This window comes from Emys orbicularis, chromosome 4 (assembly GCF_028017835.1).
Source record: "Emys orbicularis isolate rEmyOrb1 chromosome 4, rEmyOrb1.hap1, whole genome shotgun sequence".
Taxonomy (NCBI): Eukaryota; Metazoa; Chordata; order Testudines; family Emydidae; genus Emys; species Emys orbicularis.
In genome coordinates, this window is record NC_088686.1 from 40438983 (window position 1) to 40463532 (window position 24550).

Here is a 24550-nt window from a genome sequence, read left to right on the forward strand (position 1 = left end):
CCCCCAATTAAAAATCAGAAGGGGGAATTTTAGGGAGCAAAACTGTAATTATCTAAATTGGAGTTTGGCCATTACAGTGAGGCTAATGCACACTAAAAAGTGCAATGGGATTTTTAATTACTCCAAGTGGTTAGAGCCTTGATTTTACTTCTCATCCTCAAGAAAACACCTCCAATAGAACACCATCTTCTAGCACCACTCCTGGGCATTGCTCAGCACACACCAAGGGAAGAGCAAAGCCTACTGTATCAGCAACACCATTTCCTGTAGCACTCTGTGTGATGGTGGTGGTGGGTGGTATTTTTTTATGATTCCCATCCATGAAATGCACTGATTCAACCATCCTTAGCTTATGAAATATGAAGAGATCACAACCCAAAATGTACTGTAGGTTAAGGCTGTACATTTACACCTCTACCCCAATATAACACGACCTGATATAACACGAATTCAGATATAACGCGGTAAAGCAGTGCTCCGGCGGGGCGGGGCTGCGCACTCCGGCAGATCAAAGCAAGTTCGATAGAACGCGGTTTCACCTATAATGCGGTAAGATTGTTTGGCTCCCGAGAACAGCGTTATATTGGGGTAGAGGTGTATTTATATCTATTTTAGGTACTTCCAGAGTGCCTGTCACTGTAGGATATAAATGCTAATCGCAGTAGATTGAATTATACCTTAAAGCCTAACTGAGAGGAGGCGGCACATGCAGTTTTTGTAGTTTACAGCTGCTATGCTTCAACATTTCCCTTTACCATATGTTCTACCAGGGACTGGATGATACTGTGGGTCATAAATATAATATGGAGACTTGCACAGGTTCAAATCTGGCCCAGCTTGGCAGTGACCTAAGGTCTGTTCTATGGTAAATTCAGTCCAATTGTGAGGTACCCGCATCACAAAGTGGTGTTCCTGTTGGCTGTTTCAGCAGAGAGACCAAGGCTGAAATGGACTGTGGAGAGTGAATTTCCCCTCTCCCCAAGCAGGGCTGAGACACATTAAGAGGTGGGGCTTGACACTACCCACTGACTGTTCTAGGTCTGCTCTCTGGACAAAGAAGGATTCAGCTTTCAGGGCTGTCAATCCAATTACCATCACCACATTCATTTAAGAAACCTTCAGCAGTGGAAGAACCCCTTCCCCTGATCCTCCAGACCTGATATTTCAGAGCCTCGTCTCAGATTCCTCCCACACCCTAAGTTCCCCCACACTTAACACCTCTCACAGACACTCCCCCCAATTCTCCCCACACCTCCTACAGACCCTCTCCCCAATCCCCCTTACCTGCCCCCCGACATCTAGAGCTGTTCAGGAATTTTTCAACAAAACTTTTTTGCTAAAAGTACCAATTTGTCAAAAATGAAACATATTGGTTCTGACAAAACTTTCTTAGGTATTGGATAGGATTGAGAGCAAGACCCAAGACTAGCCAATAGCCCAGAAGTTAGGGTGCTCACCAGGGATCAGGGAGAACTGGGTTCAAGTGCCTGCTCTGAATTGGGCAGAACAGGGGCCTTAAATCCAGGTCTTCCACATCCCAGGTGAGTGCCTTAACCACTGGAATATTGGCTATTCTATGGCGGGGGAGGGTCTCGTTCTCATTTTTTGCAAAATATTTCACATAGAAACAAAATCAAATTTTGAAATCTCGAAATATTTCAGGAAGTGGAATTCTTGTTTTCTAACTAGCCCTGCCTACAGCCCCATTTCCCTTGGTCTTATAGGTCTGACACATTCCTCCTGTTTCCTTCCACTCCTAATATTTTTTGTTTTACAGCAGTGGGCTGCCCGTTATATAAAAATCCTAAACAATTTCCTTGAAACGCAAGCTAGTCATTAAGGAAACTGGACTGAGGTTTGAGTATTAACATTTAGTGTTGTGACTGATAAAATGCCGTTATTATCACTTTCTCCCCAAAAGGGCAAGCTCTCCTACATATGTACCTACTGATCTCAACAGAATGATCTCGCATGCATGAAGACTGGATGCTTATAGATTTACCTCCTGGAAGGATCCCTCTTATCTGCTTTCCCCAAAGCACTGGATGGATGGGCTGCCACTTCTTCACATACACAGACCAATCTCGTGTGATGATAATCAGCACAGGACAGTGTGATATGGCAAAGGAGATGCCCATGGAGGATAACTTTAAGGAAAGTTGGACCTTGAGAATGAATGAAGTAGCTGAGTTTAAAGACTTCCTCCCCTTGCTCCCCAATTAAAGCTGGAAACTTTCATTCCTTCGAGGGAGACAGAATTATTTCATCTCCAGTCCATTTCAATTCTCATTGGTGGTCACAGCAGCCATTTTCTTGATTAATAAGATTATCTGTTTGCTAGCGAATGATTGACCAATGGGTAAGAATCAATATGATGCTGCCAAATCATTTATTTGCCCCTTTCTCTGGTAATTAGCATCCACTTGGAAACAGAGTGGTTACTTGCTCTGAGATAATGACGTTCAAAGAGCAAGTATTGACCAGATAATCAACCCCCTGGTGACTGGCCCCATCTGAATGATTTTGCAGAGTGCTGCTTATAGAATTCGTATCCTTTTGTGTGCGGGGGAGGAGGGGTCTTACAGTAATGTCTTGTATTTCTCCTCTGTCCGCCTCAAAGAATCAAACTTCTCTCTGAGTCTAGAAAGGCTGGTGATAGCTCTCCACACAATCTACTTTGGAAGAGGGGGTTGCTTTAAAATGAAATGAGTTCTCTCTCCCAACCTCCAGAAGAAGTACAGTCCTTCTCACTGTATCTTGATGCTTTTGTTTCTAGCCCATGTTGGAACCCAGGAGGTCAGAACTATATAATAATGGGCCAATTCAGGAGGCCCTTCCTCAGGTCTATTCAGTCCGTACTCAAAATTCCCAGTGACTCTTCAACAAGAGTTTTATTTGCGGGAACTTTGCCTAGACATTGAGGGCCAGATTTTCTCATCCTTACTCACGCAGAGTAGTGCCTTACTGCTTACGTAGTTTCACTCAAATTTACGGGACTAGTCACAGTGTAAGGTACTATCCACAAGAGTAAGGGTATCAAACCCATCTCTGAATACAGACCTCAGGATCTGGCCTGTTAATAATACTTTACAGGTACATTACTCTTTTTTATCCAATGAATTTAAAGCACTTAGCAAAAAAGTGAGTGACCATTAGTTTTCCCATATTACAGATGGAAAAAAACAGGGGCCCTGAGAGATTAAGTGATATATTCAGGCTACGTCTACACTACAAACCACTGGCAGCAGCGTGTAGTGTATGGGTAGCTACATGCCGCAGTGAAAAGCAGGCTGCATCCACACTATGGTGTGTAGCTATATATGTCAGTGAAAGGCTCTGGCAGAGGGAAGGCAGCTGGGAAAAGCTCCAGCAGTGGGGAGGCAACGGGACACTGCACGGCTAACAAATAACAGGGTAGATGGGAAGGCATAGCTTGGGGGAGTAGAGAGCCACGTAGGATATGTACTCAGATACATAGCCGCACTCTTCATGCATGTCTTTACTCACCTAAGCCATCCTTCACGGTCTACACTGCTATTTATACCCATGCTAGGGGGGTTATGCATATATATATATATGCACGACATGCCACCAATAAAAGTGTGCAGTGTAGACCTATCCTTAGAGTGTTAAAGCCAGGACTGGAACAGTTCATTCCCATTACCAAACACATTCTTCTAGACTACCATGCCTCGTTACGAGGCATGAGAGACTTAGCAATTTACCCAAGGTCAGTCTGTGGCAGAGCTGGAAAGAGATCTGAGCTCTCCAGAGTCTCAGTCCAACTATTTTATAAAATTGTCCATCTCCTTGGCTTTGAAAGACAGGCTCTACCACTAAAATGAACACCCACTTCATGATCTTAATCCACTTGGGTTCAGTCTCCTTCGCTTTTCCCATACATTTAGTTATTAGATTTCCCCCTCTCCCCCCTATAAATTGCCAAACTCTGAGATTAAACAGGCCAGCAATGCTCTGACTGCCAAGGACTGATTTATCTCAGTGCCAATATTTCTAACATTTGTTTTGCCTTGAACAAAAAATACCCACAAAACAAAAGGAAAGCTGAATACACAGCAGCATTGAGCACACACAAAGCACATATTCTCAGAGGGCCTATGAGCATTTAATAGGTAGCCTACATCTTTCTTCTCTCTACATCAATGTTCACCTGGGTGTCCCAGGCAGGTGAGAATCCATCTATTGATTTACCTATGTCATTTTCTTTGAAAACTTTGAGTGAATGTAAAGAGTTGGCAACACCACAAGGAAAACTTTGAAACACTTTTATTTGAAAATAATGTGATGAATACAGTATCCAATCTGTATTTCTCTGGCTTTCCATCTTTATTTCTAAGGCTGCTGTATCAGAGAAGATTCTTAAAGTAGTTCTTCTAGAATTCATCTCCTCCTATTGCACTGTCCGCTAAAATTTCCCCCCAGCAAGTTGTGTTACCCTCTCTTCAGAATAATAGCCCTCCTGAACACCAACTTCTGCCGTGAAGTCTATAAGAAATAAGGCACACAATTATGGCTCAGCAAAGGGGCAGTTATGGATAAATTATACCTATAAAAGAAAGTACATAGTACTAGCGATAAACATACCAGTCATACCCTTTACCATGCTTCTTGTATGCTGTATCCTCTTCCCCAACGCCTTTATTTTTTTTTTTGGCTTTCAGACTAAGTTCTTTGGGGCAACAATTTCCTGTATGTATGTACAGTGTCCAAGACATTTTGAACAACCACCATAATAACTGTGCAGTAGTTAGGGCATAAGACTGGAGTTAGGACACTTGGATATTACTCCCTGCTCTGACACACTGTGTGACTTTGGGCAACTCATTTAACTTCTCTGTGCCTCAATTTTTCCTTTTCTAATTTTTCTAATGATAGATTCAGCCACCGTTATAAACTCTGGGGATGAAAAACACTGTAGAAGTGCTAGGTACTATTCTAATATTTGTGATGACATAACAGTCTGAAAAGAAACTGCATTACAAAGAGTGAATGAGAACTAAGCAGGAGGAGATGATTTCTTAACAAATTAAGGGCAATATTCTTTCTTCAGCTATAGTGAATGGAGGGGAATGAAGCCTGGAAGAACTCATGCGGGCACAGAAAGAAACAGTGCTGCTTGTGAGTAGGACAATGGAATGGGGCTGGTGAGCAGAGCAGAATAAGCTCACTGTGGAAACCCATATTCTACTGATTTGCAAGCCCACAACTCTGTGCCTCCTGTAAAACCCCTCCTCACTGGGGGGATCTGTGATGCAAGGGGCATCAGAGGCCCTTCCACTTCACAAGCCTAAATAGCCTGCAGTCCCACAAGCTCTTTCCCTCTGAGGCGAGTATATGAAGGAGCATTTCCTGGGGCTGGCTCTACCATTCCCATGGATTTTTCCCCACAGAATTAGATCCTGTTTTTAAGTAAACATTATGTGCAGCATATGTCACTACATAACTGTCAAGATTTTGTTTTGTCTGTACTACTGTACCTTTATTATCTGAAAAGGGGCATAGTGGGGGGGAGAAGCCAATTTGTAAAGCAAAGCAGTTGGAGCACATTAGAGGACACACACATTAGGGTTACCATATTTCAGCAAGCAAAAAAGAGGACGGGAGGAGCCCTGCCCTAGCCCCGCCCTAGCCCTGCCCCTGCCCCTCCCACTTCCCGCCCCCCTCAGAACCCCCAACCCTCCCCCCGCTCCTTGTCCCCTGACTGCCCCCTCCTGGGACCCCTGCCCCTAACTGCCCCCCAGGACTCCACCCCCTACCTAAGCCTCCCTGCCTCTTGTCCCCTGACTGCTCCCTCCTGAGACCCTCCCCCCATCCTAACTGGCCCCCTAGGACCCTACCCCCTACCTGTACCCTGACTGCCCCAACCCTTATCCACACCCCCACCCCCAGACAGACCCCTGGGACTCCCACGCCCCATCCAACCACTCCCCACCCCCTGACAGCCCCCCACAGAATTCCCGACCCATCTAAACCCCTCTGCTCCCTGTCCCCTGACTGCTCCGATCCCTCTCCCCACTCCTGCCCCCTGACAGCCCCGCCCCCAGAACTCCCAACCCCCCCCGCTCCTTGTCCCCTGACTGCCCCCTCCTGGGACCCCCCCACCCTAACTGCCCTCCAGAACCCCACCCCCTACCTGTACCCTGACTGCCCAAAACCTTATCCACCTGCCCCCAGAAAGCCCCCCCCCGAACTCCCGACCCCCCCGTCTCTTGACTGCCCCCTCCAAAACCTCCCTGCCCCTTCTCCGACCTCTTGGCCCCCTTGTTGTTGGCCTTCGCCTAACGTCTCTGTGAACTTGCTCAGGAACGGCTTGAGCCGTTCGTCCCAGCAGGCTGGCTGGCAGGGGAGGAGGAGCGGGGGAGGAGCTCCAGACTGCTGGAGGCGATCTGCGAATGCAGGGAGGGAGGGAGGGAGGGAGTGATCTCTGCTGCAGGGGAAGCGGAGGAGGGGCTCTCTCTGGCTGTCGGAGCCCCATGTAAGTGGCACCATCGGGCCGGCTGCCCTGTTAGCCGCGCGCGCTCTGCGGGCGGGGGAAGTCCGGACATTTACAAATTCCCCCCGGACGCTATTTTTAGCTCAAAAAGCCAGACATGTCCGGGGGAATCCGGACGAATGGTAACCCTAACACACATGCACTGTGCTCTCTCATGGAGCTATCATGATTTCTTATTTTCTTTAATCTAAAACTAAAAGTATTCAGACTGAAAGTAAATGGCTGATCCTTGTGTAGGGAAAGCACTTGATCTTGAGTCATGAGAGCGCGCCCACCAGGCCTTCAGACAATGGAACAAATTCTACTCCCAGCTACACCAGTGTAAATCCACAATATTGAATTTGGTGAAATTGCTCTGGATTTACACTGGTGCAACTGACAGCAGAACTTATCCCAGTACCTTTTTATCTGAAATCAAAGACCTGGGGAACAGCTATTTAAAAAATAAGACAAGACCCAACAAGCATTCCAGGATTACTCCTGCTCTCACATGTTTGACCGTACCTGCAACAGTATAGATTCTCTCCTCCCTCCTCTTTGTCAGGTTCTAGCATGACTAGACATCAACCAAAACCCAGCAGACAATACCGCTAATTACCTCTTTCTGAAGATCACTGCTGATTACACTGCTCTCCTTCCATTGTGATACAAGGCCTTTTGGTAATACAACAAGCTCCTTATATGAGGACTCTCTTAACTGACACCTGCACACACACATTAACTCCCCCACCCTCTAAGGTCATAAAAGTCACTTCGTTTCTCTTATAATCAGAGGCATCGCAGTTCCTCAGAATAGCTCCTTTCTTCTGTCTCTTCACTTCTGAAATCTAATTTTAAACAGGGTCTGAAGTACTTTTATTTCTCCTCTTTGGGATTTTTTTCTGCTTCATTTTTGTAAGGTTTTTTTCTTCTTGTGACCGCTGTTGAATTTTAGTCCAGCTGGCAGATCACTTTCTTTCTGTGGTTTGGGGGACTTTGCACCATGATGCTAAATGCAGTAAAGCATCCGGTGGAACTGAAGTTATATATGTTCCACAACAGACCCACACACTAATTACTACAATGTCAAATAGTTTTATGGGAACCTTTATCACTCTAAGACTCAACTCATAGTTTTTTCTATTGACTGGGAAAGCAGAATGCAGTTCTATGCTTAGTGAGTCTTTCTGAGCAGTAACTTTAACAGGATACATTTCTGGACAGGTCTTTATTTCCTAGGTATTTTTTTCAGTGGGTTTGGGGAGTCTACATTCAGTACAGAGCATATGATTTCTGCTGATGCTACACTCTGGCCACTTTTGATGCCATTCTCATTATCACCTGGAGATGGGTCTGAAAACAACACTCAGGGTATGAAAAACTGCACACTTTGGGTGACAGGTGTATTTGTTATGATGAATCCCAGTTATGACTAGAGTCTTCAGTGGCTGAAAGGTGGTAGGAAGATCATTTTCACCTATAAGCCTGGTGCATAAAATCATTAACAAAAACACAGAATGGCATCAAAGGAATTACAGAACCTGGAATTTATCTGAAGTAAAATAACTTTGATTAGGGATTTCCAAGACCCCCCTGGTGTTCTAGAAAGAGATCAAAACAATTTTAAGGTGAGAGGTAGAGTGTACATATGGGCTATCAGATATTGGTTTTGACTGGTCAATTTTTAGGAGATATAATAAATAGGAATTACAACCCCTTTTGGAAATTGCTTTTGAAAGGAGCACTTTTCACAGATTGAGAGGTTATACAACCAGAAGGGGCCATCGCAACAAAGGCCGCATGACTTCCCTCAATTAATTCCTGTTTGAACTAGAGCATATCTTTAACATCCTATCTTGATGTAAAAATGCCAGTGATGGAGAATCCACATCAAAACTTAGTAAATTATTCCAATGGTTACTTATCCTCACTATTCAAAATTTGCACCCGATTTCTTATCTGAATTTGTCTAGCTTCAACTTCCAGCCACTGGATATTGTAATATCACTTTCTGCAAGATGGAAGAGCCCTCTAGTAAATAAATGTCTGTTCCCCATGTAGATACTTATAGCATGTGATCAAGTCACCTTCTCTTTGTCAAACTAAACAGATTAACCTCTTTGAGTCTATAACTACAAGGCAAGTTTTCCAATCCTTTAATCATTCCCATGCCTCTTTTCTGAACCTACTCCAATTTATCAACATCCCTCTTGACTGATGGACACCGGAACTCGACACAATATTTCAGTAGCAGTCACACCAATCCCAAATACAAAAATATTCCCTATTGATTCCTCCAAGGACTGCATTAACCCTTTTGGCCACAGTGTTGCACAGGAAGCTCATGGTCAGCTGATTATTCACCACGACCCTCATGTCCTTTTCAGACTCACTGCTCCAGGATGGAGTCCCTCATTCAGTGAGTATGGCTTGCATTCTTTGTTCCTAGATGTGTAACTTTACATTTGGCTCTATTGAAACACATATTGTTTGTTTGAGCCCAGTTTACCAAGCGATCCAGATTGCTCAGTGTCAGTGCCCTGTCCTCTTCATTATTTACCACTTGGCAGTTTTCTTATACACAGAGTAAAGAGTATTAACTAAAATCACCATTGAAGCCAATAACACCATATACTGGAATGCAGAAATTTACCATCTCACCACGAGGTCTTTTTCCTGATCCTTACAAATGTTCTAACCAAATATCATCTCAATGTGAAGTCATTAGGAAAGGGATAGATAAGAAGACAGAAAATATGATAATTCTACTATATAAATCTATGGTACGCCCATGCCTTGAATACTGTGTGCAGTTCTGGTCACCCCATCTCAAAAAAAGATACATTAGAAATGGAAAAGATACAGAAAAAGGGCAACAAAAATGATTAAGGGTATGGAACAGCTTCCATATGAGGGAGAGGGAAAAAAACAGGGACTATTCAGCTTGGGAAAGGAAGACTAAAGGGGGAATATGATAGAGGTCTATAAAATCATGAAAGATGTGGAGAAAGTGAATAAGGAAGTGTTATTTACCCCTTCACATAACACAAGAAGCAGGGGTCACCCAATGAAATTAAGAGGCAGCAGGTTTAAGGCAAACAAAAGGAAGTACTTCTTCATACAATGCAGAGTCAACCTGTGGAACTCATTGTCAGGGGATGTTGTGAAGGCCAAAACTATAACTGGGTTCAAAAAAGAATTAGATAAGTTCCTGGAGGATAGATCCATCAATGGCTATTAGCCAAGATGGTCAGGGACACAACCCCAGACTGTGGGTGTCCGTAAGTCTCTGACTGCCAGAAGCTGGGACTGGATGGCAGGAGATGGATCACTTGATAAATTGCCAAGTTCTGTTCACTCCCCCTGAAGCACCTGGCACTGACCACTGTCGGAAGACATGATAATGGGCTAGAGGGTCCATTGGTCTGATCCAGTATGGCTGTTCTTATGTTCACTGTCCAGGAATGCACCTGGAACAACACGAGATGTGAATCTAAGGTTCTTACCGTTCCTATCTCCTGCCACCTGTGTTTCAATTTCCTCTCCCATATTACTCTTATTCTTCTCTCTCTTTTTTTTGGCTTTCTGCCTAATAAGAGTCCATTTTAGTCAGCTTGGACAAATCTATCCTTGCAACATTGTGCTGTGACTAGAGAGACAAGCTAAAAACAATTCTAGTAAAAGTTTACCGGGACCTGGGGTGGCTAACTGAGTACTGTATTGTGCCTATAATTTTCCAGCAACTGAAAGGTAAGTCGTGACGGGCGCTCCATTTTGTTGGGTCAGATCCTCAGTGCCTGGTTAAGTCCTTTCTGCACCACTGCAGTCTATTGAGCAAGATTCACAAATGAAATCATTGGAATTACAGCAGGAATGAATTTGGTGCAAGAAGTTTCCATACTCCTGATAATACAATTCTGTCAATGCAGCCTGACACCTTGCAGATGCTGACTTGCTTATAGAGAGGCAATATGGTCTACATAACATAAGAATGACTGTACTCGGTCAGACCAAAGATCCATCCAGCCCAGTATCCTGTCTGCCGACAGTGGCCAATGCCAGGTGCCCCAGAGGGAGTGAACCTAACAGGTAATGATCAAGTGAACTATCCCCTGCCATCCATCTCCACCCTCTGACAAACAGAGGCTAGGGACACCATTCCTTACCCATCCTGGCTAATAGCCATTAATGGACTTAACCTCCATGAATTTATACAGTTCTCTTTTAAACCCTCTTATAGTCCTAGGCTTCACAACCTCCTCAGGCAAGGAGTTCCACAAGTTGACTGTGCGCTGTGTGAAGAAGAACTTCCTTTTATTTGTTTTAAACCTGCTGCCCAATAATTTCATTTGGTGGCCCCTAGTTCTTATATTATGGGAACAAGTAAATAACTCTTCCTTATTCACTTTCTCCATGCCACTCATGATTTTATATACCTTTATTATATCCCCCCTTAGTCTCCTCTTTTCCAAGCTGAAAAGTCCTAGCCTCTTTAATCTCTCCTCATATGGGACCCGTTCCAAATCCCTAAACATTTTAGTTGCCCTTCTCTGAACTTTTTCTAATGGATAGGGCACTCAACTGTAAGTCAGGCTCCATTTCTGGCTCTACCACTGATCTGCTGTGTAATCCTGGGCAAGTCACTTCATGTCTGTCTCCTCTTTCACTTTTTGTCTATTTAGACTGTAAATTCTTCATCTTAATATACTGTATGTTTGTACTATACCCAGAACAATGGGTCCCTGATCTCAATTGGGGCATCTAGGTGCTGCCATAATACACACAATTTAAAATAATCATTTGGTCCAGCTGTATATCATCAGTGTTAGTGACTAGACCTGCAATGAGCTCCCCATATCTCTGTTTTCTAGGCACCGTGGGAATATTGTGGCACATACTTACTTTTGCTTAAATTCTACATCTACTAGGAAAAGTCTGGAAACCGCTGATGATCAAAATCCCTTAGCTCACTCCATAGAAAGGAAGCCAGGCAAACAGCTTAATCATCTGTATGCTTGAAATGAAGACTTTTTTCTGTTGCCATTCACCACCCAGTCGTCTTCCCCCAAGAAAATTATTTAATCCCAGGACCTCTGGCAGGATTAATTTACTGCCAACCAACAGCAAGGCGGTAAACTCTGGCAAAAATAAACTCAAATGTGTTTAGGCCACATGATTTTGGGAAAACAACTTTTGCAAACAGCTGGTGATGATCCACCTGTGAGATTATCAACCTCCTTTGTAACTGCCAAATGCAAGTGAAGATTTCAATAGAAACTGACAGCACGCTGAAGTAACCAGAACTCAAGAGGAGTCATGAAAGTACAATACCTACCTCTTAACTCACAAGTGAGTGGATTGTTTAGATGGTCTATTTGTTCCCACAATTGATGATATACTTTATAGAGACCCACCCTATCTGGTGGCATCTAACAGATCAGGAAGTGTCTACTCAGGGACTGACTTCATTTTAATATACACTGTAGCTTTAAAGACCTACTGATGCCTCCTAGAAAATATTGATAAACATTCTTTTTAGACATGGATCTGAATCACAGCCCCAGATCGGAACTCTCCCAAGCACCAGATCTGAATTTTGCAGCTGGCCTTTATGTCTATTAATAGGCTGAACCAACACAATAGAGACACATTTAACTTTGGAACAGTTTAAGGTCTGGGTCTGAACTTTGGGCCCATTTCTGATTCTATTTAGAAATAATTCTGCTTCTCTGTCTCATCTTCTCTTTATTTTGCTACCCCCCATTCTTCATTACTGGAGTTATTTGGCTAAAAGCACGGACCTGCTTAATTCTGTGTCCAAGTGTTACCCTGGAGCTTATTTCCCATCTGAAGCTGTGATCTATTTGCTAGAGATGTCACATCTAGTTGCCAAGGAAAAGATTATGGTGCTATCGCCCTGAGTGTTGGCTTCAGGTAGGAGCCAGTGACTGCCTAAGAAGCAAAGATCCTGATGGAAAAAATCTCCCCATCCATCTTAGAGTGCTGTCAGGGAGGGTATAACCCACCCTCAGACAGTTTCAGACAATTGAGGCTGACAGAAGCTGAACTGGCAGTTGCACAAAATACAGCAAGAAAGACTTATATTTATAGGTGGCATGGAATGTACTGCATAATGCTTTAACTGCTAGGCTTCCCTATCAAGAGAGTTAGCACAATTGTTGGATGTCTGTGTGATGGCAGGGAATGCATGATCCACTCTATTATAACCATCAGGCCTGTCTGTCTCAGCCCATGCCCTGGTTGAAAAATAAGCACTTGTCTGGGGGAAATCATAAAAACAAAGACACCTGATAGGAGGGGTAAAGACATGTCCATTTGTCACAGACCAAATAACCACAATATAGAAGGAAAAATAGGGGCAAGGTGCAAATAGCTTTTGACAATGTTAATCAATTTGAATTTGCTTCTACAAACTGTATGTTGGGCTACAAACTATATTCTGCCCTTCCTCATAAACAGCATTGTTGAGTTATGGAGTTATCATTATAATAATGCATACTCAAAGGTAGTTTGTCACAGAGGAGAAATGCTGTAGTTTCTCAGTATGGTTCTGGTGAGATCACAATTGGAATATTGCATTCTGTTTGGGCACTTCATTACAATAAAGAATATTGACAAACTGGAGAGAATTCAGAGGAAAAACAACAAAAAATGATGAGCTGGCTGAAGGAATTGACTTATGAGGAAAAATACACTTACATAAACCTACAGCAGCATGTCATCAACACATTTTAGCACACCAAACAAATCAATCATTTCTAGTCATAAAATATCCTTCTATTCCACTGTGAGAAAACTTATGGAACACTGATATAACAAAGTACCCAGGGACTATGTTCCCTTGAAATCTTTATAGCGCATTTCATAAACTATATATAAAATCAACAATATACTGTAAATACAGAAATGTGTTTCCTTTACAGAACAAAACAAGGGTTGAGTTAAGGTTGAAAGTAGCTTAAAATAGGTGATGTGATGAGTAATGAAGAACTGTGTAACAGTGTAGATACTGGTTAGCTCCTTCAAATGTTCATTTCTACCCTTTTCAAAGTTTGTTTTTTGTAAGATGTATTATTTTTGTAAAGAAAGTGTAACTTTATTTAGGGGTATTAGGCTGACTCCAATCAAACACAGTTTCAGTCCCGATTGTTTTTAATAAAGTTTCTTGTTAAAGAATGACCTTGGTTTTTGAATGAGTGCCAAAAAATGTAGATTGGATTGGTGTATACGCTCTGCAGAATGGGAGACCTGCAGCAATAGTTCTAATGATGCCCACCCAAATGGGTTATCTCTCTTGCAGACTTTTGCGACTTTATAGGAGGTGTGTGTGATAGGAGAAATATATCTGGAGGAGATATGGGAATAGTAGACAGTGAAGGCCAATGTTGGGGCTAACAGAGAGGCTTTTATTGACATGGAAAACTCATAATTTCACATTTTATATTTAGATGATTTTAATCCTGGATGAAAGCCTCCAATTTTCCTGGACTGCCTCTCTGCCTTCCCTAATCCTTGCACCCTCATCATGATCCCGTCTTAACAAGGGTACAGTACTTTTTGGTGCCCCCTTCAGGAGACCTCTCAACCCAGCTGTCTCTATCATAATGGTGTTCATTGGTTTTTGTAGAGAGAGAGAGAGAAAACGCCCTCAGCAAAGTTCCACAGTCAGTTCAGGGAATACTCACAATTATAGAATCATAGAACTGGAAGGGACCTCAAGAGGCCATCTAGTCCAGTCCCCTGCACTCGTGGCAGGACTTAGTATTATCTAGGCCATCCCTGACAGGTGTTTGTCTACCCTGCTCTTAAAAATCTCCAGTGATGGAGATTCCACAACGTCCCAAAGCAATTTATTCCACATTCACCCTGACAGCTAGGAAGTTTTTCCTAATGTCCAACCTAAACTGCCCTTGCTGCAATTTAAGCCCATTGCTTCTTGTCTTCTCCTCAGAGGTTAAGGAGAACTCCTCTGTGTAACTACCTTTTATATACTTAAAGATTGAAAAAATTGGGTTTGTTTAGTCTAGAGAAAAGAAGACTGAGAGGGGACATGATAATTTTCTTTCATAGGTCATGTTTTCTAGACCTTTAATCATTTTTGTTGCTCTTCTCTGGACTTTCTCCAATTTGTCCACATCTTTCCTGAAATGTGGCGCCCAGAACTGGACACAATACTCCAGTTGAGGCTTAATCGGCTCAGAGTAGAGAGGAAGAATTACTTCTTGTGTCTTGCTTACAACACTCCTGCTAATACAGCCCAGAATGATGTTTGCTTTTTTTACAACAGTGTTACACTGTTGACTCATATTTAGCTTGCTATGACTCCCAGATCCCTTTCCACAGTACTCCTTTCTAGGCAGACATTTCCAATTTTGTATATGTGTAACTGATTGTTCCTTCCTAAGTGGAGTACTTTGCATTTGTCCTTATTGTCCGTATTTACTTCAGACCATTTCTCCAGTTTGTCCAGATCATTTTGAATTTTAATCTTATCCTCCAAAGCTCTTGCAACCCCTCCCAGCTCGGTATCATGCACACACTTTATATATGTACTCTCTATGCCATTATCTAAATCATTGATGAAGATATTGAACAGAACCAGAACCACGACTGATCTCTGCGGGACCTCACTTGATAGGCTCTTCCAGCTTGACTGTGAATCACTGATTACTACTCTCTGGGAATGGTTTTCGGGGAATGTATGCACCTTATAATAGCTCCACCTAGGTTGCATTTCCCTAGTTTGTTTATGAGAAGACAGTATCGAAAGCCTTATTAAAGTCAAGATATACCACATCTACAGCTTCTCCCTTATCCACAAGGGTTGTTACCCTGTCAAAGAAAGTTAGGTTGGTTTGACAGGATTTGTTCTTGACAAATCCATGTTGACTGTTACTTATCACCTTATTATCTTCTAAGTGCCTGCAAATGAACTGCTTAATTATTTGCTCCATTATCTTTCTGGGTACTGAAGCTAAGCTAACTGGTCTCTAATTCCCCGGGTTGTCCTTATTTCCCCCCGCCCCTTTTTTTTTTAATAGATGGGCATTATATTTTCCCTTTCCCAGTCCTCTGGATCTCTCCCGTCTTCCACGATGTTTTGAGATAATCGCTAATGGCTCAGCTATCTCCTCAGTCAGCTCCTTGGGTATTCTAGGATGCATTTCATCAGGCCCTGGTGACTTGAAGATATCTAACTTGACTAAGTAATTCTTAACTTGTTCTCTCCTTATTTTAACCTCTAATCCTACCTCATTTTTGCTGGCATTCATTAAGTTAGACGTCCAATTGCTACTAAACTTTTTGGCGAAAACTGAAACAAAAAAGTCATTTAGCACTTCTGCCACTTCCATATTTTCTGTTTTTGTTTTTTCCCCCCTCATTGAGTAACAGGCCTACCCTGTCCTTTGTCTTCCTCTTGCTTCTAATGTAATGGGGAGTAAATAAGCTGCATCCTGAGTCCAGTCAGGCTCAGCAGCTTAAATAGAGGCTGGGTTTCTCCTATAGAGGAGAGGTGAGGATTGTGCTGCTCAGAAGCCAGGACAGAGGCTCTGGGGGAACTTAAGCCCTGACTGTTTGTATATTTGTTTTGTGTTGTGGAATTTGCTTACTGTAAAACCGCTTGGCAGGAATGCAACAGCCAGAAACTCTTGCCAAGTTTGTATTATGTTGCTTATATCAGAATTCCTGAAATAAATCAGGAATCCTGCATGACTAGAAAAGGGACACTTCCCAAGAGGCTCAGGTAGATGGCATGTTATGTCCATGATTATTTTCTGGGTGGGGGAATGGAGAGGAAAACAACACCATAACTTCAAACCTCCTTTTCTCCTTTTTTCATTCTTTAGCGGAAAATTCTGCCATTGGATGAGACACATCATATAGCATGTTTGGGGGATTACTTTCTGTGGGGTGTTGGGAGCTTGGGCTCCATGGGATTCCAGCTCTGCTGAGCTGGCTTAGCTCCTCTAGATCCTTCCACTCTCTGAACCTGTGTGGGAAAGCAGCACAAGCTAAGTCAGCCTGTGGCTGTGTTTACTTAGGCAGCTTCTCTCTCTGTGTTGTGTAACTCTCCCTTGGCTGAGTTTCTGGGGGCAGCCACAGTAGGGATGGCTCTGGGAATCACCAGGACTCTTGTAGAAGCTGTGCTCTATAGAGGTCTGCAGGAAGTGAAGGCAAGGGGTATCCTCACAGATGACTCTTGGCTCCAGATTTCCTTTATGGGTTAACGGAACAGGGCACAGGAGGCCAGACTAGTGCAAGGAGATGTCAGTTACACATCTGGATGCCAGCCCATATCTGGCCCTTTCCCTTCTGTAGTAAGAGGAGGCCCTGAGATATAAACCTTAGTATCAGAGGCCCGGTATGAGGCCTAAGGCCTGAACTAAAGTAATGGTCAAGACTTTGCTAACATAAAGCAAAGTTAAGCTGTGAGCCAGAGGCAGGCCCTGCTCACAGAAGCTGGCAGGGAAAGGGCTGATGCTGCAAAAAGAGACTTACCTAAAAGGTACTGAACACCAGATATCAGAACACATACTATACTGGAACATTCCACAGATAACATGGAACAGGCCGACCCATCCCAATGACAGGGGCAAAAGGGTAAAATGATGGATAGAGTTGTTTTGATCGAACCAACATGTACAAGGTGAGAGGCGGCACCTTACTACGTAGAGGGGTTGTACCTTGCTACGTAGAGGGGTTGCACCTCAATACGTCAGGAGTGATGTGTAACTTGTTTGTACCTGTGTATAAGAATGTATCCCTGGGGTGGTGTCTTTGTCCAGCCGAGGGGGCAGTGGAAAGTCCCGCCACTGACTGAGCTGAGTCGTACCATGCGGGCAGGGGACTGGACTCGATGACCTCTCGAGGTCCCTTCCAGTCCTAGAATCTATGAATCTATGAATTGCCAAGAAACACTTTCTCGTAGTATGCCCTGACTTAGGCTAAGAAACCTACAGGGAACTGCAATTGTGTCAGGGTCGCAATAAACCTGGCCAAGGTGCCTTCGTACCTTACTAGACTCTGTGGTTATTGGGGGGTTCTCTTCAGGTCTGCTGTGTCAGCTATCTGTGCAGAGCTGGGGCAGCACACAGAGGGAACACACGCACGCAGCCGAGTGATATCAACAGGAGAAAGCAGAAGCACCACACCGGTAGCATCTGACAACACTGGTGACCCCGACCGCTGATCTGGTGAGTAAGCGAGCTGTCCGCTGTAGGAACCGCGATCTAACATGGCAGAAAACCTCGAGCTAGGGAACCCCCTTATCCCCTCCCTTTATATCCCCACAGAGTTTGATAACTCGTGGACCCGCTGGATTACCAGTAAGGGGGGGTCTATATGAATTTAAAAAAGAGAGTGGGGAAACATGGACTGGCATATGCAGAGCGATGGTAGAAACCGAGGCTCTGAGAAACAGTAATAAGAGTAAAAAAGCAAAAATTTTGCAACTCATGTCTATGGCAGTGAGATGGCTCAGACAGCATGCTGGCATGCTGGCTAAACAAGTCATAGAAAAAACAGGAGAAGTAGAAGAGGTAACCCGAGCAGTTGAGCACTGGAAAGCCCAAGCTCTGTTAGCAGGGCAACAGGTGGTCCAAACTCATGATATGCTCGAGCAAGTCAAGCAGGAGAATAAAAAATTGGAAACAGCTGTAGAAAACCTGCAGAAGCAAAAAGTGCCGTCCCCTGTTATAAATATTGGTGGTAAACAGCAGACTTCAGGTAGCTACCCTGTGCCTGAAGAATGGGGACAGAAGTGGAAAAAGGTGGTCCTAGTAAAATTAAAAGATGAAACGGGGTGCACTGCATTGCAACCACCACCTTATGATAAAAGCCAGGTTCCAGTTAAACTTAAACTGAGACCTAGACTGGTGCCTGTCAGAACGGGACAAGTAAGTGCACAGAAGGAAAGAGTAGCACATAATACTTTCACAAAATTGGTAAATCAGATGAAGGAAAGTATGGAACAGTTCACAGAGCACATTAGGAAACAGGAGCTGCGACTCAATCGCAGGGGAGTGAACCACACTCCACGCTCATATCTGAAAATAGAACATTCTTTCTCAAATATTTTTACATACCGGTTAAGTTTTGTCCTTTATATGCTTTCTTAGTTTGCTAAACTTGCTGCTGCTGCCTGTACTTTCAAATATCTTGATAGAGTTAATCTCTCTTGGCTCAGGTCTCACTACCTTCCTAGGTTGCTCTTCACCTCCCCCCTTTCCCCCAGCCTCTCCTCAATTCTGCTCTCTCTCTTTGTTTTAAAAGTTAAAAGTTATAGTTTTTACAGAAACCTCCAAAAGATAAAGCAATTGAAAACAGAATAAAACAAGAAACAAAAAGAAAACAAGGTAAAAAACTTTACTTTAAATAAATCCAGTAAATTAAGTATTTTAACCCTTCAGGAATGCAATAGCTGGAATTATTCCTAACTTTCTTGAAGATATGGTTGCCAAGCAACAGAAATGCACACTCTGCTTCTAATCCTAACCACTCACTAATATTTGAAACATGGGCTTTTCTTATTTCCATATAGCAGAGTTTTAAAATAATGTTAAATATAAAGTAATGTAAAATTCCTTGTTACCAAATTAATACAATACATTTGGCAAATAGTAATATATTTTTTACCAATTTATGTTACAAGTTTTAAATAAGGAAATAATTTGTTTATTCAAATGTTCAACCCTTTTTATTTTATTTTATTTGCCTTACTTTGTATAGTTATGAATAGAATTCTGGCGCCATTTGTTGTTAATTGTAAGTTTGTCCTGTATGTCATGTGTGTTGTCTTGTGTTGTACGTTGTGTGTGTCACGTGACTATTTTTTATTATTTTTATTTTGTTGCAACAAAAGTCAATTTTATACCCTTTTAAAAATTTATGTATATGTGGTACCACACTATTTTAAGATCATGGTTGGGGTATAATCATAGTATTATTAGCACCAATTTTTGTGCAAAGTTCAAAAAGGTTTCAGTTACAAATATATGTACATATATTTCTGCCTCAACAAATAATGCAATTGCAAACAAAAAATATTTTCTTATCAATCACAGTTTTGTTTAAAAATTTTTTTTTTATTTTGTTATTTAAACAAAAAATGTAAGGGGAAACCTCAACATTAAGGTAAACATAATATTAACAAAATGTTAATTTCTTGTTTGGGCTTTTTATAAACTTGTTTGCACTTTTAAATATAGTTATAAGAATATCATAACCAAAATGTTTTAAAGTAACAATTTATGCATAAAGCTAACCAAACAATTTCAACAGGTTTCCATGTTTTCAACAGGTTTCCACCTTTGGCTCCCAAACATAACAAAGCATCATGAAAGTATACCCTCAAATACCCTCAAAGTATTTGTATGTACCTGTATTTAAAATTTATTTTAGTTTAATTTTATAGTTGGTTTAATTTTATACACTTTTCTTTTGTTATGTTATGTTAATGGAAAGCAATGGTTGTTAAAGTTTGTGCATCTAAACAGTTAACAAAAATGAAATTGGTATCACAAGCAAATTAACTCTAAAAAGCTTGGTAGAAAATCTATTAACTCCTTTGCAGAAACAAATTGTTCAGCAAGGGAAAGAAATACACCTTCTCATGGAAGATTGTAAGCATTTATTTTAGCTGTTAAGCATTACATTTTGTATAAAAATATTAGTAATGCACTTCAAATGAAAAAAAAAATGTCTATACAACAATTAAAAAAGTATAGCTTGTGTTATAAAAGGCTCGGTCCCTATTACCTTGTTCTTATTACATTGTAAACAAACTAAATTAAACTGTGTATTAAGTTTGGGTTACTGAAAACAAAAACAAAAACAGACCAAAGACACCAGAAAATATCACACCCTGAAGACACCAGAAAATATCGGTATATAGCAAAGAAACCCCCAAGCATCAAGAAAAGAAAAATGAAGTGCTTTATAAATAAGAGACTGGTTAAATACACCTCTATCTACCATATATGGACAATTAAGTTAACAATCAGCTAAAAAACACTAGCTGGACCAGGATAAGCCATCATTTAATTTCAACTTGGTTACTATGTAAAAACAACTGTATTATTGTTGTGCTACTGTATTATTGTTGTACTGTTGTCTTATTGCTGTACTGTATTATTACTGTACAACATTTACAATGTGCATAACCTTGCTAAACTGTTTAACTAACACACAGGTAAAAATGAACAAACAAATGGCAGCAAACAACATGGAGGCAAGGAAAAAAACAAAGGGGTAAACAAACAAAAAGTTACATAGTAACTACAAATTGGGTAAACACATTGCCTGTTAGTACCAGTCATAATTTAGGTCAGTGACACTCCATCCTAACTAAGGCACACGTTATTCAAAACAATCTTGTTCAGTGTCTGGGTACCAATACTAAATCCTGACACAGCAATATTTGATAAATTGGTTACTGTCCATTCAGTAGGTTATCTGGAAGACAGCATCCATAAAAAACAACTGGATCTATGTCAACTACTGGTGTATCGTAGAGCCGTGCAACCAATGGAACAGAGAAGCTAGCCACTTCTATTTCCTGCGCAGTAAAGCTAACCAGAGGGTGACAACTAGCAGTAAGGGTAACCTATAACATGAATGAACAGTACTGTGTAGTAACTAATTACAATATATTTATATATAAAGGCCTCAGTGGTAGTGTCACTACTCCAAATTTCTGTTTTTCTTCTCATATACATAGCACTGTGGGACACACTATCACAATCCCTATCCCAATATTTCAAAACACTCAGCCTACTACTAATGATGAGACAGGTGATAACTGGAATTGCCCTAACAGAAGTGTGTTTCTATCTGTGTCACCAAAGTAAAAGGGCCAGAGTACAACACCGGACTGTAAAACATGGTTATGCTTGGATATAAGGTGGTGTCATATGTACACATACATACTATACATATATGCCCATACACACTACAAATATATATGCCATATCCATATAATTCATATATATTAATTATTTGGGAGTGCCTCTAAGGCTCAATCATAATACTACATTCCTCAGTCATGGTCCTGGGCCTAACATTCCCAGTCCCACCATAAGGTACTGAAAAATAAAATTGGATAATAAAATCTGTCTGCCAGTCGTACAAGGGAATGTGCAGACTAAACAGACGGATGGGGCATGAGTGTATGGATGGTAAAACAAGGTAACCACATAACAGTGTTTAGCCCACTGGGTTATCCTCAGTCCATACATTATGCTTTTCCAGGACGATGGGTAAACATCCTCCCCGTAAAAAAGACAAAAAGTGGGGGAATCTAGTAAGAGGAGGCCCTGAGATATAAACCTTAGTATCAGAGGCCCGGTATGAGGCCTAAGGCCTGAACTAAAGTAATGGTCAAGACTTTGCTAACATAAAGCAAAGTTAAGCTGTGAGCCAGAGGCAGACCCTGCTCACAGAAGCTGGCAGGGAAAGGGCTGATGCTGCAAAAAGAGGCATACCTAAAAGGTACTGAACACCAGATATCAGAACACATACTATACTGGAACATTCCACAGATAACATGGAACAGGCCGACCCATCCCAATGACAGAGGCAAAAGGGTAAAATGATGGATAGAGTTGTTTTGATCGAACCAACATGTACAAGGTGAGAGGCGGCACCTTACTACGTAGAGGGGTTGTACCTTGCTACGTAGAGGGGTTGCACCTCGATACGTCAGGAGTGATGTGTAACTTGTTTGTACCTGTGTATAAGAATGTATCCCTGGGGTGGTGTCTTTGTCCAGCCGAGGGGGCAGTGGAAAGTCCCGCCACTGACTGAGCTGAGTCCATTGCCAAGAGACACTTTCTCATAGTATGCCCTGACTTAGGCTAAGAAACCTACAGGGAACTGCAATTGTGTCAGGGTTGCAATAAACCTGGCCGAGGTGCCTTCATACCTTACTAGACTCTGTGGTTATTGGGGGGTTCTCTTCGGGTCTGCTGTGTCAGCTATCTGCGCAGAGCTGGGGCAGCACACAGAGGGAACACACGCACGCAGCCGAGTGATATCAACAGGAGAAAGCAGAAGCACCACACCGGTAGCATCTGACAACACCTTCACCTCAAGGTGTAGGAAGAGGAGATGGGAAGAAAAAATCTTTGCTTCAAACACAATTATTTTGTGTAATTCGTAGAAGCCCGGAGGTGTGTGTGTGTGTGTGTGTGTGTGTGTGTGTGTGTGTGTGTGTGTGTGTGTGTGTGTGTGTGTGTGTGTGTGTGTGTGTGTGTGAGAGAGAGAGAGAGAGAGAGAGAGAGAGAGAGAGAGAGAGAAATGATTGAGCATCCTCTTAGTTTCAAAATTCTTGCCACAAAAGCCAGCTGATTCAGAGTAGACGCTTGAAACTGCCCCGCACTCACCTTGTTCCTGCAGACACTACATAAGGTATAGTACAGTACTCTGTGTGCATTTCGGCTCCAAATAAAATCTACTTGAAAATTGTTACAGTGTGGCGGAAAATGTCGGCTGGATTCTAAATATATTTCTGGAGAGAAAAATCCTCCCATTTGTAGGAAATTTAAAAAAAAAATAAACAATAGCTACCGTTTATGCAGGATCTACATTAAAACAATATGCAGTGCTCATAACTGAGAATTCTGCTCTAATAATAAGAGTTAATTGACACAATGGTTCCCCACCACTTGACCAGCACTACTAGTATTCTTATTATTACTTCAGGTTTCCATTGACTGCTATGACATGCTCCCTCCCTATCTTAAGAACGAGCCTTTAGGGTTGGGCCTCGGTGTGCTGCTCCCATCTCTCATTCAATATCTTCAGCCTTAACCTACTTTCCCCCCCCCTTTTCTATATTATTCCATCTCCCCTTTCACTACGATAAAATGTCCACCACTGTTCCTCTCTTCCCCTGCCTAGCCTAACGCACAAACAAAGGCATTCTAGACCTGGTGCATGTACCCATCATAGATGTGTTCCCTCCAGGTCCAGGTTCCCACCCAATCTTGTGACTTCTCTACAGTAACTCACGTAACACATGGACTAGGGGTCACCCAATGAAATTAATAGGCAGCAGGTTTAAAACAAACCAAAGGAAGAGCTTCACACAACACACAGTCAACTTTTGGAACTTGTTGCCAGGGGATGTAGTGAAGGCCAAAACTATAACTGGGTTCAAAAAAGAATTAGATAAGTTCCCGGAGGATAGGTCCATCAATGGCTATTAGCCAAGATGGTCAGGGATACAACACCATGCTCTGGGTGTCCCTAAACCTCTGACTGCTAGAAACTGGGACTGGATGACAAGGGATGGATCACTTGATAAATTGCCCTGTTCTGTTCACTCCCTCTGAAACATCTGGCACTGGCCACCGTTGGGAGATAGGATTATGGACTAGATGGACCACTGGTCTGACTCAGCCTGGTCATTTAACTCTAAAATGCATTTTATCTTTCAAACTCCACTGCTAAAACCTTTGGCCATCCTTTGATCTTGACTACTGCAGCCACTTCCTAGCTGCCTAGCCAACATCCTACCTACCTATGTCTATCTAAATGCTGCTGCTAAAGTCCATTTTCTTCTCCTACTGTTGGCACATGTTATCACTCTATGAATCTGTCCACTGTCTTCCTCTCAGCTTCTATATCAAAGGCAAGATTTCTCATCCTTACTTTCAAAGTTGTAGACTACTCCACCTCTCTCTCCCTTCTCCCTCCTCCTAAAACTCCCTTCTATAGCCTTCTCTAAGCCTGTCTGCATGCATTCTTCTGCCACCTCTACTGCTCAAGAACTCCTGCCAATCCACCATTCAAATCTCTCATTTGCAAACTTTCACTGTGAGCCTTTTCAGTATTAACCCACCTGGCAAGGTGTAAAAGACTGTTTGGGATGATAGGATGGGATCATATTCCTGCTATGATAATCAGATGTGAAATTAGTATCAATTTCAATATCAAATAGCCACATCAAATCAATACTGACCTATATTCATACCAATAAGCTAGAAAACAACTGTCATATCAATGCTGACGTTTACATTATCCACTTTAAGTTTT

The 24550-nt window shown here is 42.2% G+C and overlaps 1 protein-coding gene across 19 annotated transcripts in view; it reads right to left on the reverse strand.

Annotated features, from left to right (window-relative positions):
• NRXN3 (neurexin 3) overlaps positions 1–24550 on the reverse strand; it is a 1366589-nt gene that overhangs the window by 172207 nt on the left and 1169832 nt on the right. The gene's annotated exons all lie outside the window — the stretch shown is intronic.